We start from the raw sequence: 14,437 nt of genomic DNA on the forward strand, positions 1-14,437 counted from the left end.
GCATACACTCTTCTGGCGGTGTGGCCTTAATCGCCCGCAAATCCTTAGCATGCCACCCTGTCACTTTGAACACCGTCCTTGAGGCTGTAGCCGTTCGCACAATAATATTTAATAGGTTGATAACGGTATGCTCCATATACATTCCTCCTGATGTTGCACTTACGAGCTCCGACTTCGAGGCGCTGGTTGACCAGCTGCCCGAACCATACATTCTTACAGGCGACCTTAATGCTCACAACTTTCTTTGGGGCTCTTCCAGAACGGATAACCGAGGTCGCCTGATAGAGATTCCTTACATCTTCTTGAGCATGCCTTTTCAACAATAAACAGCCTACATACCATACCATACCTCACAACTCATACTCATTTCTTGACTTGGCTATTGGCTCCGCAGTTCTCTTTTCTCTTGTCGAGTAGGGAGTGGGAACTGACCCATATAGCAGTGACCACTTCCCCACCTCACTAATATACACAGGTAAAGGCCCATGCAGTCCATCTTCCCATAATTGGTTCAATGAAGCACGAGCTAACTGGAATACATTTACAGAGGCATCCAAACTACATCACACATCCATAGGACACCTACACGTTGAAGAAGCTACCCAACTCCTCACGGCGCACATCCTCGACTCCTCCGAAAAGTCCATTCCCCACGCCTCTGGTGCCATGCGCAACCAGAGGAGGCCATGGTGGAATGAGGACTGCAGGCGGGCGCGAGAGGCCCAGACCAAGGCGTGGGGTATCCTTCGTCGGTACCCCACGTCGAGTAACTTCCTCTTGTTCAAACGGGCCAAGGCGTTAGGAAAACGTGTGCGCCGTGAGGCAAAACGAGAGAGTTGGCACACCTTCTTGACATCCATAAACTCTTACACAGACACACACAAAGCCTGGACACGAATAGGAAAACTAAAAGGACAACAGACACAGCCTGCCCCTGCTTAGTACAACAGGGGACACACTGGAAGCACAGGCTAACACACTTCCACAACACTTCGAACACGTGTCCAGTTCAGCACACTACACAAACACTTTCATGAAACACAAAACATCTGTAGAAAAGAAGTCCCTGCGTGATCACAACAAGTCGCACACTTCTTACAATTCTCCTTTTTCAATTCATGAGCTGAAGGTTGCTCTTTTCACATGTAAGCCTTCAGCTCCAGGTGCAGACAAAATCACATACACCATGATACAACACCTACACCCAGACACTCATGAAAGACTATACAACATCTATACAACAACATATGGCTTTCGGGGCACATTCCTCGCTCTTGGAGGGGGGCCATAGTGGTGGCTTTCTTGAAGGAAGGAAAGGACCCTTCCTCTCCTGCTAGCTATCGGCCCATCGCCCTCACAAGCTGCCTGTGCAAGCTCGTCGAGAAGATGATAAACAGGAGACTCGTGTACTTTCTTGAGTACAATGGTCTTCTCGAGAGCTGCCAGGCAGGCTTCAGGGCGGGGCGATCTACAAATGACCAACTTTTCGCCCTTGAATCATACATAAAGGACGCTTTCATTCACAAACACTTTTGCACAATGGTGTTTTTTGACCTTGAGAAAGCATATGACACCGCCTGGCGCTACGGGATCCTCAGTGACCTGAAGTCATTTGGTGTCTCAGGGAACATGATGAACATTCTTGCTAGTTATTTGTGCGAAAGAACTTTTCGTGTGATAGTTGGTAGCGCACTCTCAAGGGTTCATGCACAAGAAAACGGCGTTCCGCAAGGTGGAGTTTTAAGCTGCACTCTTTTCATAGTTAAAATAAACTCCCTTGCGAAGGCATCCCCACGTACAATTTCTTATTCCATGTATGTAGACGACGTCCAGGTATCTTTTAAATCATGCAATATGTCCATCTGTGAGCGTCCAGTCCAGCTCGCTGTCAAAAAACTTGCCAGCTGGGCAGACAAGAATGAGTTTCAACTTAATCCAGAAAAAAAGCACCTGTGTTGTCTTCTCCAGGAAGCGTGGGATCCATCCGGACCCAGACATTACAATAATTGGCGTTTCGCTTCCTGTGAGGAAGGAACAGAAGTTTTTAGAAGTGGTGTTGGATTAAAAACCTACATTCATCCCTCACATTAAGCAAGTGAAACATAAATGTCTAAAGGCTCTCAACATTCTTAAATTCTTGTCACACCAGTCCTATGGAACGGACAAGCAACTCCTCTTACGTATTTTCACAAGCCTAGTGGGGTCCCGATTGGACTATGGAAGCGTCATTTATGGATCTGCAACAAAAACGGCACTGAAAATGCTCGACCCAGTGCTGCATCTGGGTCTTCGCCTTGCATGTGGTGCTTTTCGCACTAGCCCAGTCGAGAGCCTCTACGCCGAGTGTGATAAATGGTCCCTATATGACCAGAGGATTTACATGGATTTGTTGCATGCCACGAAAATCATGGCCCTGACTAACCACCCTTTTATTTCCACCATTAAAAACACATCCTCACAACAACTGTTCTTAAATCGTCCATCCATCTCTCTGCCCTTTTCACTTAGGGTAAGAGAGGAAGCCTCTGAGCATGAGGTACCCTCTTTAGACATTCACAAGACACCCGTCACTGATTTTATACCACCATGGAATCTGCGCCCTGTGCTCTGTGACCTGTCTTTTACGCATCTTGATAAGAACAGGGCACCAAGAATTGCGATTCAGCAGCATTTCATGCATCTGCAGGATAAATACAGGGCTGCAGAGTTATTCACTGATGCTTCCAAAACGTTCAGTGTGGTGTCTTTTGCTGCTCATGGACCCAATTTTGAAGGAGGTAGAACCATGAATGCAAAGACAAGTATTTTTTCGGCAGAAGCATATGGCATCTTCCTGGCTGTAAATCACATAGTTGAACATATTATTCCTAAATCTATCATCTATACAGATTCGCTGAGCGTCGTCCGTGCATTATCATCCGGAAATTCATCGAAAAACCATGTAGTTAACCTTCTCTTAAAATCAATTATACTGGCGTATTCTTCAAACCTTGAGGTGACTGGGTCTTGGGTGCCAGGCCACTCTGGCATCGGCGGAAATGAACTGGCGGATGAAATGGCCGTCACTGCTGCACTCCGAAACACAGTAAACATAACAACACTTCCTTACACAGACCTCAAGCCACACATAAGACAGCAACTCCGTAAAACGTGGCAAGCAGACTGGAGCGAACAGGCAGACAACAAACTACACGTAATAAAATCACACTTGGGACAATACACTACTGACTCACACAACAGGCACATTGAAGTTACCTTAGCTAGATAACGGATAGGCCATACACATGTGACGCACTCGCACCTGCTGACGGGTTCTCCAAGACCCCTCTGTAGCAAGTGTAGGGAGGGCCTGTCCGTAGTCCACATACTCATACAATGCAAAGCACTTGACACAACACGACACAAACGCTTCAGAGAACTCTACAGACAACATATTCCCGAAGAAGTGCAGCTTGCTGGGCCAGTTGGTACATTTTGAAGGTGAAAAAAAAACCAGCGAAATAGACGGAAGACGTAGAAGAGACGAGACAGCGTGTGTGTTGTCTCGTCTCTTCTACGTCTTCCGTCTATTTCGCTGGTTTTTTTTCACCTTCAACATATTCCCCTACACCCATCGGTGTTTCTGGGTGACGATGCCATGGTTTCTTTGAAACGCGTGTTTAGGTATTTGTCAGACGTGAAGTTTTTAAACCTAATTTCTTATGCATAATCAAATCTGACCCTATACACCAGCCATCACCATTATCTTTTTTTGATATTACGATGTCCAGTTTACATGTTTTATACCTACCTTTTGTGGTAATCACTTCTTTTTATTAAATGGCCTCTCTGGCGCTCTTTGCCCTCGTCGGCCTTGCGCCATTAAACACAAACCATCATCATCATATACATAGACTTCTACGCTTCGTTTGCCGGACCAAAATGCCCAAATATAATTATCGAGAAATTGTAATCAATTGGCTTCTAATAACGCGCTTTCACTCTATTAGTTCGTCAATGTTATCTTCTGGAGAAAAATATGCGACTGTAGCTTTTTTATATGACAAGTGTAGCTGCCGGACTAAAATTAGGACTGACATTTAAATAATCCTATAACAAGAAGAGGCCGCAGTATACTACCCCTTAGGGACACCGGAGACCCCAGTGCAAGCAATGGAGAATTTTTTATGTTCACTGCCTGTATTCTGTTACACCAATTTTACTTCATTACAGTATGGCAGTACCTTTAATTCCGTCATACATGAGTTTCGTTGGGAATATTTCATATTAACCTTATAAAAAAGCATGGAACAAATCTGGAACTATTCCTATAACCACCGCTTTATTTTCGAACGTTTTAACGAGATGTTCTTTTGGTACCATTGCGCCAGTTCTGTTGATTTGTTTTTGAAGGAATCAAATTCATTTACCGTAAGCGTGTTACGTTGATCAATAAATTTGCAGAATCTACAGTGCAAGAGATTTTCAAACGCTTTAGAAAAAAGACAAGCTGCGACAGGAATCAAATTTTTCAAATGATTGTGGTTCGCGCTATTGCAAAGTGCAGTTACTTTTGCCATAGGAATTTGTTGTGGAAACGTAGCTGAAAATACATACATTAGATGTATTCGCGAGAACGGTCGGTATTTTATCTACGAGTTGTATTATAAAGTTCAGTTCTAGGGAGGTGTATGCCGTTACTTTCTAGGTAACACTGTTGGTTTTGGTGCTGCTATAGCTTTAACAGAGACTTTAAGCAATGCCAGACTAAGTAACTCCCGCCATTCATGGCTGAGTGATACTCTTTTTGAGATAAGCGCAACTTGGGGTTAGCTTGTTTCTGAACTCGTTCAGGGACCTAAAACCTCTCCTTGAACGTGTATTTATAGATGTTCTGTACAATGTTTGCTAATTTTCAATTTATCGCCTATCTGGCCTATTATCGCCTATTTTCAATCTGGCCTAATCTGTGGTTTTGGGATTCAGGGAGATATTTTACAGGTTTGTAAAGGGAATTGAGGTTTGTGTACTTGCGTAATTATACGAAAACTAGCATTAGAGCTATAAGTCTATTGTTTAAGTTAAGTAATACAGGTACAGCCTTGCTGAATTACTCGCGCTTGAAAATCTAGAAGGGCACCAAGAGTTACACATTATCAATGCGTACTTTACTTATCAAGTAAAAGGTTCGTGTTTTAAGGGGTGAAGCCCCTTAGGGTCTCGGGCTATCTGGGCCTCACGTCATCCTGCAATGACGTCGTCGTTGAAGTCACGGTACCTAAATTCTGGTTTCCTCATTTACGCCTCGGGCTAGAACATCGTCAGCGTCTTATGTCATCGTCGATGTAGTCACGGTACAAAAACACCTCGACACTCGTTTACGCCTCGCGCTAGAACGTAACGAGTGCTAAAACAATACACCCCGACAATCGTTTTTAACACCTCGCGGCAGAACACTTCGTGCTTCAAAGACACGAGACTTTTGCAGCAATGCTGTATACCTCTACCACGAACGGTTTTATCTGCGTTGGGAAAAACGCCAAGACGCCAATAAAACGGCTATACGCTGCATGTTTCGCTCCTACCCAGGTTTCACGTTAGTAGAAATGGCTCGGCATTTTTTTCGCTTCTGGATCTTGTACATGCCTCTGAGTGTACATGCATCTGAGTACCAGAAGATGCAGACCGATACCACAAAATGAAGCACCAGTTTCAATGTTTGGTGGCGAAGCATGTAATGAATAAACCAAGAACAAATTTTGTTTTAGCCGTGACTCTGGCCGCACATATTTTCCTTAAAAATCTATTGGAGAACAGGGGACTGCTAAATTTGTTTCAAAATTTATTGCTGGTGCTTATGTCGATATTATATTATCCGGTACCAGCAAAGAAATACATATTCTCAGCCAAAAATGACAGAGAGGTCTAGTTGAACCCCGAAAACCCTGTTATTGTCGCATTCATAGCGCAGTGCCACAGGAAGTAAAGAGATCTCTCGATCAAGACTGACAGTATTTTATCGCCAGGAGGGATTTTATTGGGGGAATTTATTATTTGACCATTGTTACTAGTCTCAAGATATAATCCAACCCCATAACTAGGAACTGTTGATCACTTCCAAAAGTTGGTGGTTTAATTACCCATACTAAATACACCCGGCGCGTCAGTGCGCCAGGTTTCACTAAGCATGAAGAAAGAAAATTTGAAAAACATTTTCCAGAAACGTTTTTTAAAGGGTTGCATGTTATTCTGACTAAGGGCGAGTTTACGTATGTTCACATGCTCGACGTAGTCGAAAAGGGCGAAGCGATACGATTTAGTTCAGTTGAATGGTAAACTAGATGTTGAGTCAGTTGAGAATTTTTTTGTTGCTATAACCACAACCATGGTCTCTAAAGGGGGTCGAGGTCGGTCGTTTTTTTCATGCAAATAGTACGTGTCCATTCATTTTCGCGAACACGAACCCTTCCATGTGTGTGCCAGGCGGAACAGTACCGTCATCTTCTGCAGATTGCCTTGCTGCTTATAGGAGTCTACGGTTCATACTCGGAGGTTTTTCTCAGCAAAAATGCGTGATTGGCTCCACTTTATCTTACGTTTCTGTATGAGCCAAGTGTTCCTCATTGTCTGTTTCGTTAAACGAACAATTGTGCCCGGCACCTTACCTGGCTTTGTTGAAAACCTTTATTCAGTGTGGAGGTCATCTGTCAGCTACGCCATAGTAAGTTCTCCCTGAAAATACGGAAACACCAGGAATTTATGGGTTGAGCTTTCTGTATTACAACTCGACGTTGTGCACAGCTTGTTGTAGCTGTAATGAAATAACTTGATTAATTGTCTTGCCTGCAGCTCGGCTACTCTTTTCTTCAGCCCTTTGATTTTATTTTCTCGACGGTCTACCTGCTTTCCGTCAGACATGCCAGATATAAATTCGACAGACATAAATCTGTGAGACATGGGCTGGAGTGATGCAGAATAATTGTGTAGACGAGCATTACGCAATAATACTAGCCGATATTTACAATTGTTGCAGAGCTGCCATGGTCCCTGTAAGGAGAACAGTAATATTGTGACGGGGCAATCCCTGTTCGCCCCAAACATGCGGTGGGCGCTGCGCCGCTGATTGAAGACGACGAGATCGACAACGCTTGGCCCCGGACTCACGCTGCTGCCTAATCCAGTGCTTCCCAGCTTATTCGGACTTATAAATAGCTTCCCCTTACGCGACTTTGCCACGTAACATCCTTGGTGGAGGTTGCGGAGTTCGAGTGAACGACTCATCCCGTACCTTCGCCCGGGCGTGCTCCACCAGCTCCACCCACCACGGAGCTTCGTAGTGGACGCTCGGTTCCTCGTGTCACCATGCCGACCGATGGAGCGACCGCGTCGACGACACCCCTCGTCATCGTATCTCATCCCCGGGAGCCTGGCCTGTTTACCGGAACAGACGACGTTGATGTCGACGACTGGCTCAGCCTCTATGAGCGTGTCAGCGCTCACAACAGGTGGGACCCTACCATCATGCTGGCGAATGCGATCTTCTACCTGAAAGAGGAAAGTCCCGCGCGCAAGTGGTTTGAGACGCACGAGACCGAAGTGACCAGTTGGGAGGTGTTCAAAACGAAGCTGCGAGCGGTATTCGGAAAGCCTCTTGGCCGTCAGCTTGCTGCCCGAAAGGAGCTCGCATCGCGCGCCCAGACGTCGACCGAATCTTACGTCGCTTATATCCAGGACGTCTTGGCCCTTTGCTCGAAGGCTGACAGCACCATGACGGAGACCGATAAAGTAGGCCACATACTGTAGGGCATTGCGGATGATGCAATCCACCTTCTTATGTGCAAAGACTGTGCCACAGTGGAGTCCATCATTACGGAATGTCGCCGATTCGAAGAGGCCAAAGGACGCCGTATCGCCCACAACTTCACAAGGCTTCCGCACACAGCAGCTACATCTTCATGTGAAGATGGGCGTCCATCAGCCCGTATTTCACGCTTTCAAGATCCCGTTCCGCCGTAGGCAGATATAACAAAAATCGTGCGCCGAGAACTGGAGGCTATGGCCCCTACTACTGTGGTGCCATACGGGCCGGATCAGAACGAGCTCCACACCGTTTCCGCCATCCAAGCCATTGTCCGCGACGAAATAGCCAACCTGGTCCTTCACCCTGTGTGCGCGATTGGCTCTACTTTCAAACGACCGTTTAGGTCTCCCGGTCCCCACATCGACCATCCTCCTCACCGCTACCCCCGCCGGAACCCTACTGAGTGGCGTACACCAGACGACAAACCGATTTGTTTCAGTTGCTCTGGAGTCGGCCACATTGCCCGGTACTGTCGCAACCGCAGGCCCCCGACCTTCCGCAACGGCTACGCCAACTACAGTACTCGACCGTCCTTTGGCTACTCCAATGACCGGCAAAACTGCTTCTCTTGCCGCACTGACTTCAACCCGCCCAACTCTTCCAGTCCCAACACCCGAATGAACCGATCGCCGTCGACGCAACGCCGCCAGTCCCGATCACCGCAGCCTCACTGCCCCTCCCCCATGGCCGACTACTCCCGACCCCCTCCGGAAAACTAAGTCATGCAGCTCAAGGACGTGACGCTGCATCAACGACCCGGCCCGTAAATCCTCTACTGACTTTGTCGACTATACACAATTTACTTGAAGTCCTTGTCGATGGAGTTGTAGTACGAGCTCTTATCGACACCGGTGGCCATATTTCCGTCATGTGTTCGAGCCTTCGCCGCCGTCTCCACAAAGTCCTTACGCCGCCAACGTCCCGTGTAGTTTGAGTCGCCGACGGCAGCACGCCTCCGGTCGTCGGAATGTGCACAGCTCGCATACGCATCGCTGACCAAGAAACAGCCGTTCTGTTTACCGTACTCGAACACTGTCCTGATGACCTCATTCTGGGCCTTCATTTTCTCTCTGAGCATTCCGCTCTCATCGACTGTTCTACTGGACTCCTCCGCCTCCAATTTCCTCTCCCTCCTTCTTCCGACGCACTCCAGCTGCGCTGTTGCAACACCGAACACGTTCGTTTGCCCCCAAACGCTGTCAGCTACATCTCCTTATCCCCGTCCTCCCCTGTTGCAAACGGCGACTACGTCGTTTCACCTCTTCTGGACGTGCTTTTGTCACGCAATGTTACTATGCCGCATACTATAGTCACTATTGTGACAACAACACCTGTCTCCCATTCCTCAACTTCGGTTCCTTCCCTCAAGTTTTACCGAAAGGAATGGCACTTTCGTCACTCTGCCCTTTGGAATCACATACCGCTACTACCCCGTTAGAGCCCGTGACGCCTTGTTTGGGTCCCACTGTGCAGGTATCAGTCCCAGCGAATCAAGTCGCAGCGATGATCGCACCCGATCTTTCGCAAATGGACGCCGACGCTCTTCGTTCTCTCTTGACATCCTATAAAGACATCTTCGATTTAGGCAGCCGTCCACTGAGTACGACACACGCTGTGACGCACCGCATCATCACTGGGGATGCAGCACCGGTGCGAAGACGGCCATATCGCGTATCTCATTCTGAACGCCCCGTGATCCAACAAGAGGTCGAGAAAATGCTCAGCAAGGACATCATTGAACCGTCTTCTAGTCCGTGGGCATCCCCGGTCGTTTTAGTCAAGAAGAAAGACGGCACGTGGCGTTTTTGCGTGGATTATCGGCATTTAAACAAGGTCACGAGAAAAGATGTCTATCCGCTTCCGCGCATAGACGACGCCCTCGACTGCCTGCATGGTGCTAGATACTTTTCGTCGATTGACCTGAGATCTGGCTACTGGCAGATAGCCGTTGATGCGCAAGACCGCGAAAAGACTGCATTCGTGACCACTGATGGCCTTTACCAATTCCGGGTAATGCCATTTGGTCTGTGCAATGCTCCGGCTACATTCGAGAGAATGATGGACTCCCTTTTGCGCGGTTTTAAGTGGACCACGTGCTTATGTTATCTAGACGACGTCATCATCTTCTCACCCACATTTGAGACACACCTGGAGCGCCTGTCAGATATCCTTGAAATATTTCGACGCGCTGGTCTCCAACTAAATTCCAAGAAGTGTCGCTTTGGCCACCGCCAGATAACAATTCTTGGGCACCTGGTCGACGCCTCTGGAGTTCAGCCCGACCCCGACAAAGTTCGAGCCGTCACCGATTTCCCCGTTCCACGCTCGACTAACGATGTCCGCAGCTTTGTCGGACTTTGCTCCTATTTTCGCCGCTTTATAGAAAATTTTGCCCACGTCGCTCTTCCTCTCACGGACCTTTTGAAGAACGGTGCCACTTTTACATGGGGTCCCGATCAAGCCCAAGCATTCGGCACTTTGATTTCCCTCCTAACGTCACCGCCAATTTTGGGCCACTTCGACGCTTCCGCTCCCATCGAAGTGCGTACCGACGCCAGTGGCCACGGGATCGGCGCCGTATTGGCCCAATCGCAAGCCGGCCAAAACCGCGTGATTGCGTACGCCAGCCGTTTGCTGTCGAAGTCCGAGCGCAATTATTCCATTACAGAGCGCGAGTGCCTTGCTCTTGTCTGGTCCCTCGCAAAATTTCGTCCCTACTTGTACGGCAGACATTTTAAAGTCATCACAGATCACCATGCGCTGTGCTGGCTTACCAACTTGAAAGACCCCACCGGAAGGCTTGGTCGATGGGTATTACGTCTGCAGGAGTATACGTTTTCCGTCACCTATAAGTCGGGTCGCTTGCATAAAGACGCCGACAGCCTGTCACGTCACCCTGTTGAGCCCCCTGAGGCCACCCCACCTACTGATGTCGCTTGCGTGTTCGCAATATCAGACTTTCTCCACATCAGTGACGAGCAGCGCCGCGACCCGTCGCTCCGTTCCCTCATTCAACGACTTACCTCTTCATCACCCGATTCTTCCACGCGCAACTTCACCCTACGAAATGGCGTCTTATACCGCCATAACTTCCGTGCTGACGGTCCAGACCCCCTCCTCGTTGTGGCCAGCCACTTGCCTTCGACCGTCCTGTACCAGCTACACGACATACCCACCGCAGGACACCTAGGAATAACCAGAACATATGATCGAGTGCGGCGTAGGTTCTTCTGGCCTGGCCTTTACCGATCTGTACGCCGCTATGTTGCCTCGTGTGACAGCTGCCAGCGTCGGAAAAAGCCTTCCACACTTCCTTCTGGAGAACTTCAACCCATCGACATTCCCCATGAGCCGTGCTTCCGCGTGGGTCTCGATTTACTTGGTCCCTTCCCTTCCCACTGTCTTCAGCGGGAAACCGGTGGGTCGCCGTTGCGACAGATTACACCACGCGGTACGCCATCACCCACGCCCTTACAACAAGCTGCGCGACTGACGTCGCTGACTTTCTTTTCTACGACGTCCTTCTGCACCACCGCGCGCCCCGCCAGCTTCTAACTGACCGCGGGAAAAACTTTCTGTCCAAAGTTATCGACAACATCATCCGCTCTCGCTCGACGAAACACAAGCTTGCCACGGCCTATCACCCGCAAACTAATGGCCTCACCGAACGCTTGAACCGGACGCTAACCGACATGCTGTCTATGTACGTGTCGTCTGACCACCGAGACTGGGACCTTGGATTACCATTCGTAACTTTCGCGTACAAGACTTCCCGCCATGACACGTCCGGTTTCTCCCCATTTTATCTACTGTTTGGCCGTGAACCGGCTTTGCCTTTGGACTCGCTCCTTCCTGCCTGCTCCTCTGAATACGCTCGCGATGCTATCACTCGCGCCCATCAAGCTCGTCAACTGGCTCGCGACCAGCTTCTTGCTTCGCAAGTCTCACAAAAGACATGGTACGACGAACGTCACCGCGCGGTCCACTTTCCTCCGGGATCCCTCGTCCTGCTCTGGTCCCCTGCACGACGTGTTGGCCTGTCCGAAAAACTGCTCCAATCCTATTCTGGTCCATACAAAGTGTTGCGTCGCGTCACAGATGTGACGTATGAGGTCGCTCCTACCGTCTCTGCTTGGGCCTCATCCTCTACTGTCCCGCCTACCAGTGTTGTGCATGTCGCCCGCCTCAAGCCATATCAGCTCCCGCTGACCAATTCTCCTTAGACAGCACCGAGACGGTGCCTCTTCCGCCGGGGGTCATGTGACGGGGCAATCCCTGTTCGCGCCAAACATGCGGTGGGCGCTGCGCCGCTGATAGAAGACGACGAGATCGACAACGCTTGGCCCCAAACTCACGCTGCTGCCCAATCCAGTGCTTCCCAGCTTATTCAGACTTATAAATAGCTTCCCCTTACGCGTCTTTGCTACGTAACAATATTCCTATAACGAAGGGCGTCCGACGAGAAGACACAAACTATTCAATGTTATTAACAGCATGTTTACAAGAGGTATTTAGAACATTGAATTTGAAACAGGTGGGTGTAAGGGTTAATGGAGAATACATGACTAGCATCAGATTTCGTGATGACATGACCTTGTAAGTAACTCAGGGGACGAAGTGCGAAGTATTATTCCCGCACGGGACAATTCACATAAAACATGCGCCTGAAAATTAATATGCAGAAAACAACAGTAATCCTCAAAAGCCTCTGGAGAGCAAGGCGGTTTTAGATAGGTGGCGAGGCAGTGAAGTGGTAACCGTATATGTCTAGTAATGCCAAGTAGTGACCCGGATCCCAAGCATGAGGCAGAGATAATTAGACGGATAGCAAAGAGGTGGAGTACATTCTGGAGGCGTTGTCAGAGGAGGAATGGCTGCCTACTATAGTCTCTGAAGAGTAAAGTGTGTAACAGCTGTATTTTACGGGTACTCACCTACGGGACAGGAACTTCAAGGCTCACCTAGATTGATTGAACGTAGATTGTGAGACTCAGCGAGCAATGGAACGAAAGGTGATAGCTGTAACGTTAATAGACAAGACCAGCGGAGTAGATTTAGAGAACAAACACGTGTTGGGGACATATTAGTAGAAATTAAGAAGAAGAAATGGGCGCGGGCAGGGCCTGTAGTGCGAAAGCAAGGTAACCACTTGCCTTTTAGGGCAACAGAGTGCACCCTAGAGACGGCAAGCGTGGTGGGGGCGGCAGAAAGTTAGGTCGGCCAATTATACAAGACGTTTACCGGTATAAATTGGTCGCAGTTAGCACAGCACCCGGATAACTGATGGGAGGCCTTTGCCCTACAGTGGGAGTGCGCAGGCTGATGATGATAATGAGTATGATTTTTTTCGTTTTTCAGCCTTTCGTGTTGTGACCGGCAGGTTGGGAAGCAACGAGTTTACGGACGCAAGAGCCGATTTGATTTCCAATTCAGAGTTGCTACCTCGCTGTTGCCAGCACGTGCTCCATCTCGACACTAAGCTCACCACCAAGTTTTTTTTTGCAGCCCTACTTCTGCTTTGGAAATATTTTTCTGTCAAGCCAGCGTATATTCTGAAGTGATATGCCTCTGACCACTTAACACACTTTAGATTCACCTCATCCTCGTGAAGAACGTTCCTACACGACCACGAGTTGCCAGATATTCCTTCAATAAATTTGCGACGCACACTAATAAATAAACAGGGGAATGACAGCACAACAGCTGCAGCAATATTACCTGCAGAAACACGAATAACAATAATTGTGTCAAGATGGCTAAATATGCTGTCCGATATGGCAATATTTCCAATCTTATTGGTATTTTCACGTCCATGTCCTGGGTCTTCCTATTTCCCTTTGTTTTTAGTGGGGGATGTACAAGTTGCATATTTTTATTTCTTCAGTACGTTTATCTGCAATTTTCACCTTTTTGTATTTTTAAAATTCCATACAACCAAATAAATGGGATTGCGCAATTGTAAAAATAAATTGCGTTTCTTCTTCGAAATATTCATATTTATGAGAATACCGGCCTCATTATAGCTACTTTTTGTTCGCGTGTGCTATTTTTATTTCCGGGCTTTCCCAATTTTGTCCTTCTTATTAAAGATGTGTAATATGCTTACTTATATATGCCTCAAGTTTCATTGCTACTGTTTTTATTCTTTCTCATTCCTGGCTTTTCAAACATTCTGCACGACCAATTACCTCAGTTTCCTCTAATTAGAAAAATACATGTGTTACTTTAGTGAAACAAATAGTTTTATCCAAACGCCAGGCAGTAGATTTTCGGAATGTTTGCTTCTTTTTATTCATATTAACAACATTTGTTTCTCAGCTTGTTGATTCTGGCATCAAGCAATCAAGCACCCGGACAAGCTTCGACAGTACCGCGTCCCCACGAATAGTGAGACAGCCGCACAGCTCAAATTGTGATTAACTGAACTGGTTATTCGTTAGTGCCCGCTTCTGTGTGGGCCTGTTTCGCTCCCAACTCCACTTGAACCGACCGAAGCGGGACACAGGGACTCAGCCCATTAAGCGCTCGTCAAAAGTTATAACCATAATGGGATCCACCCAAATGAAATCGCAAAGGATAGGCATGACACTTCGCACT

This window comes from Haemaphysalis longicornis, unplaced genomic scaffold, assembly GCF_048455015.1.
Source record: "Haemaphysalis longicornis isolate Haplotype H1 unplaced genomic scaffold, Haemaphysalis longicornis Haplotype H1 scaffold_6, whole genome shotgun sequence".
Lineage (NCBI taxonomy): Eukaryota > Metazoa > Arthropoda > Arachnida > Ixodida > Ixodidae > Haemaphysalis > Haemaphysalis longicornis.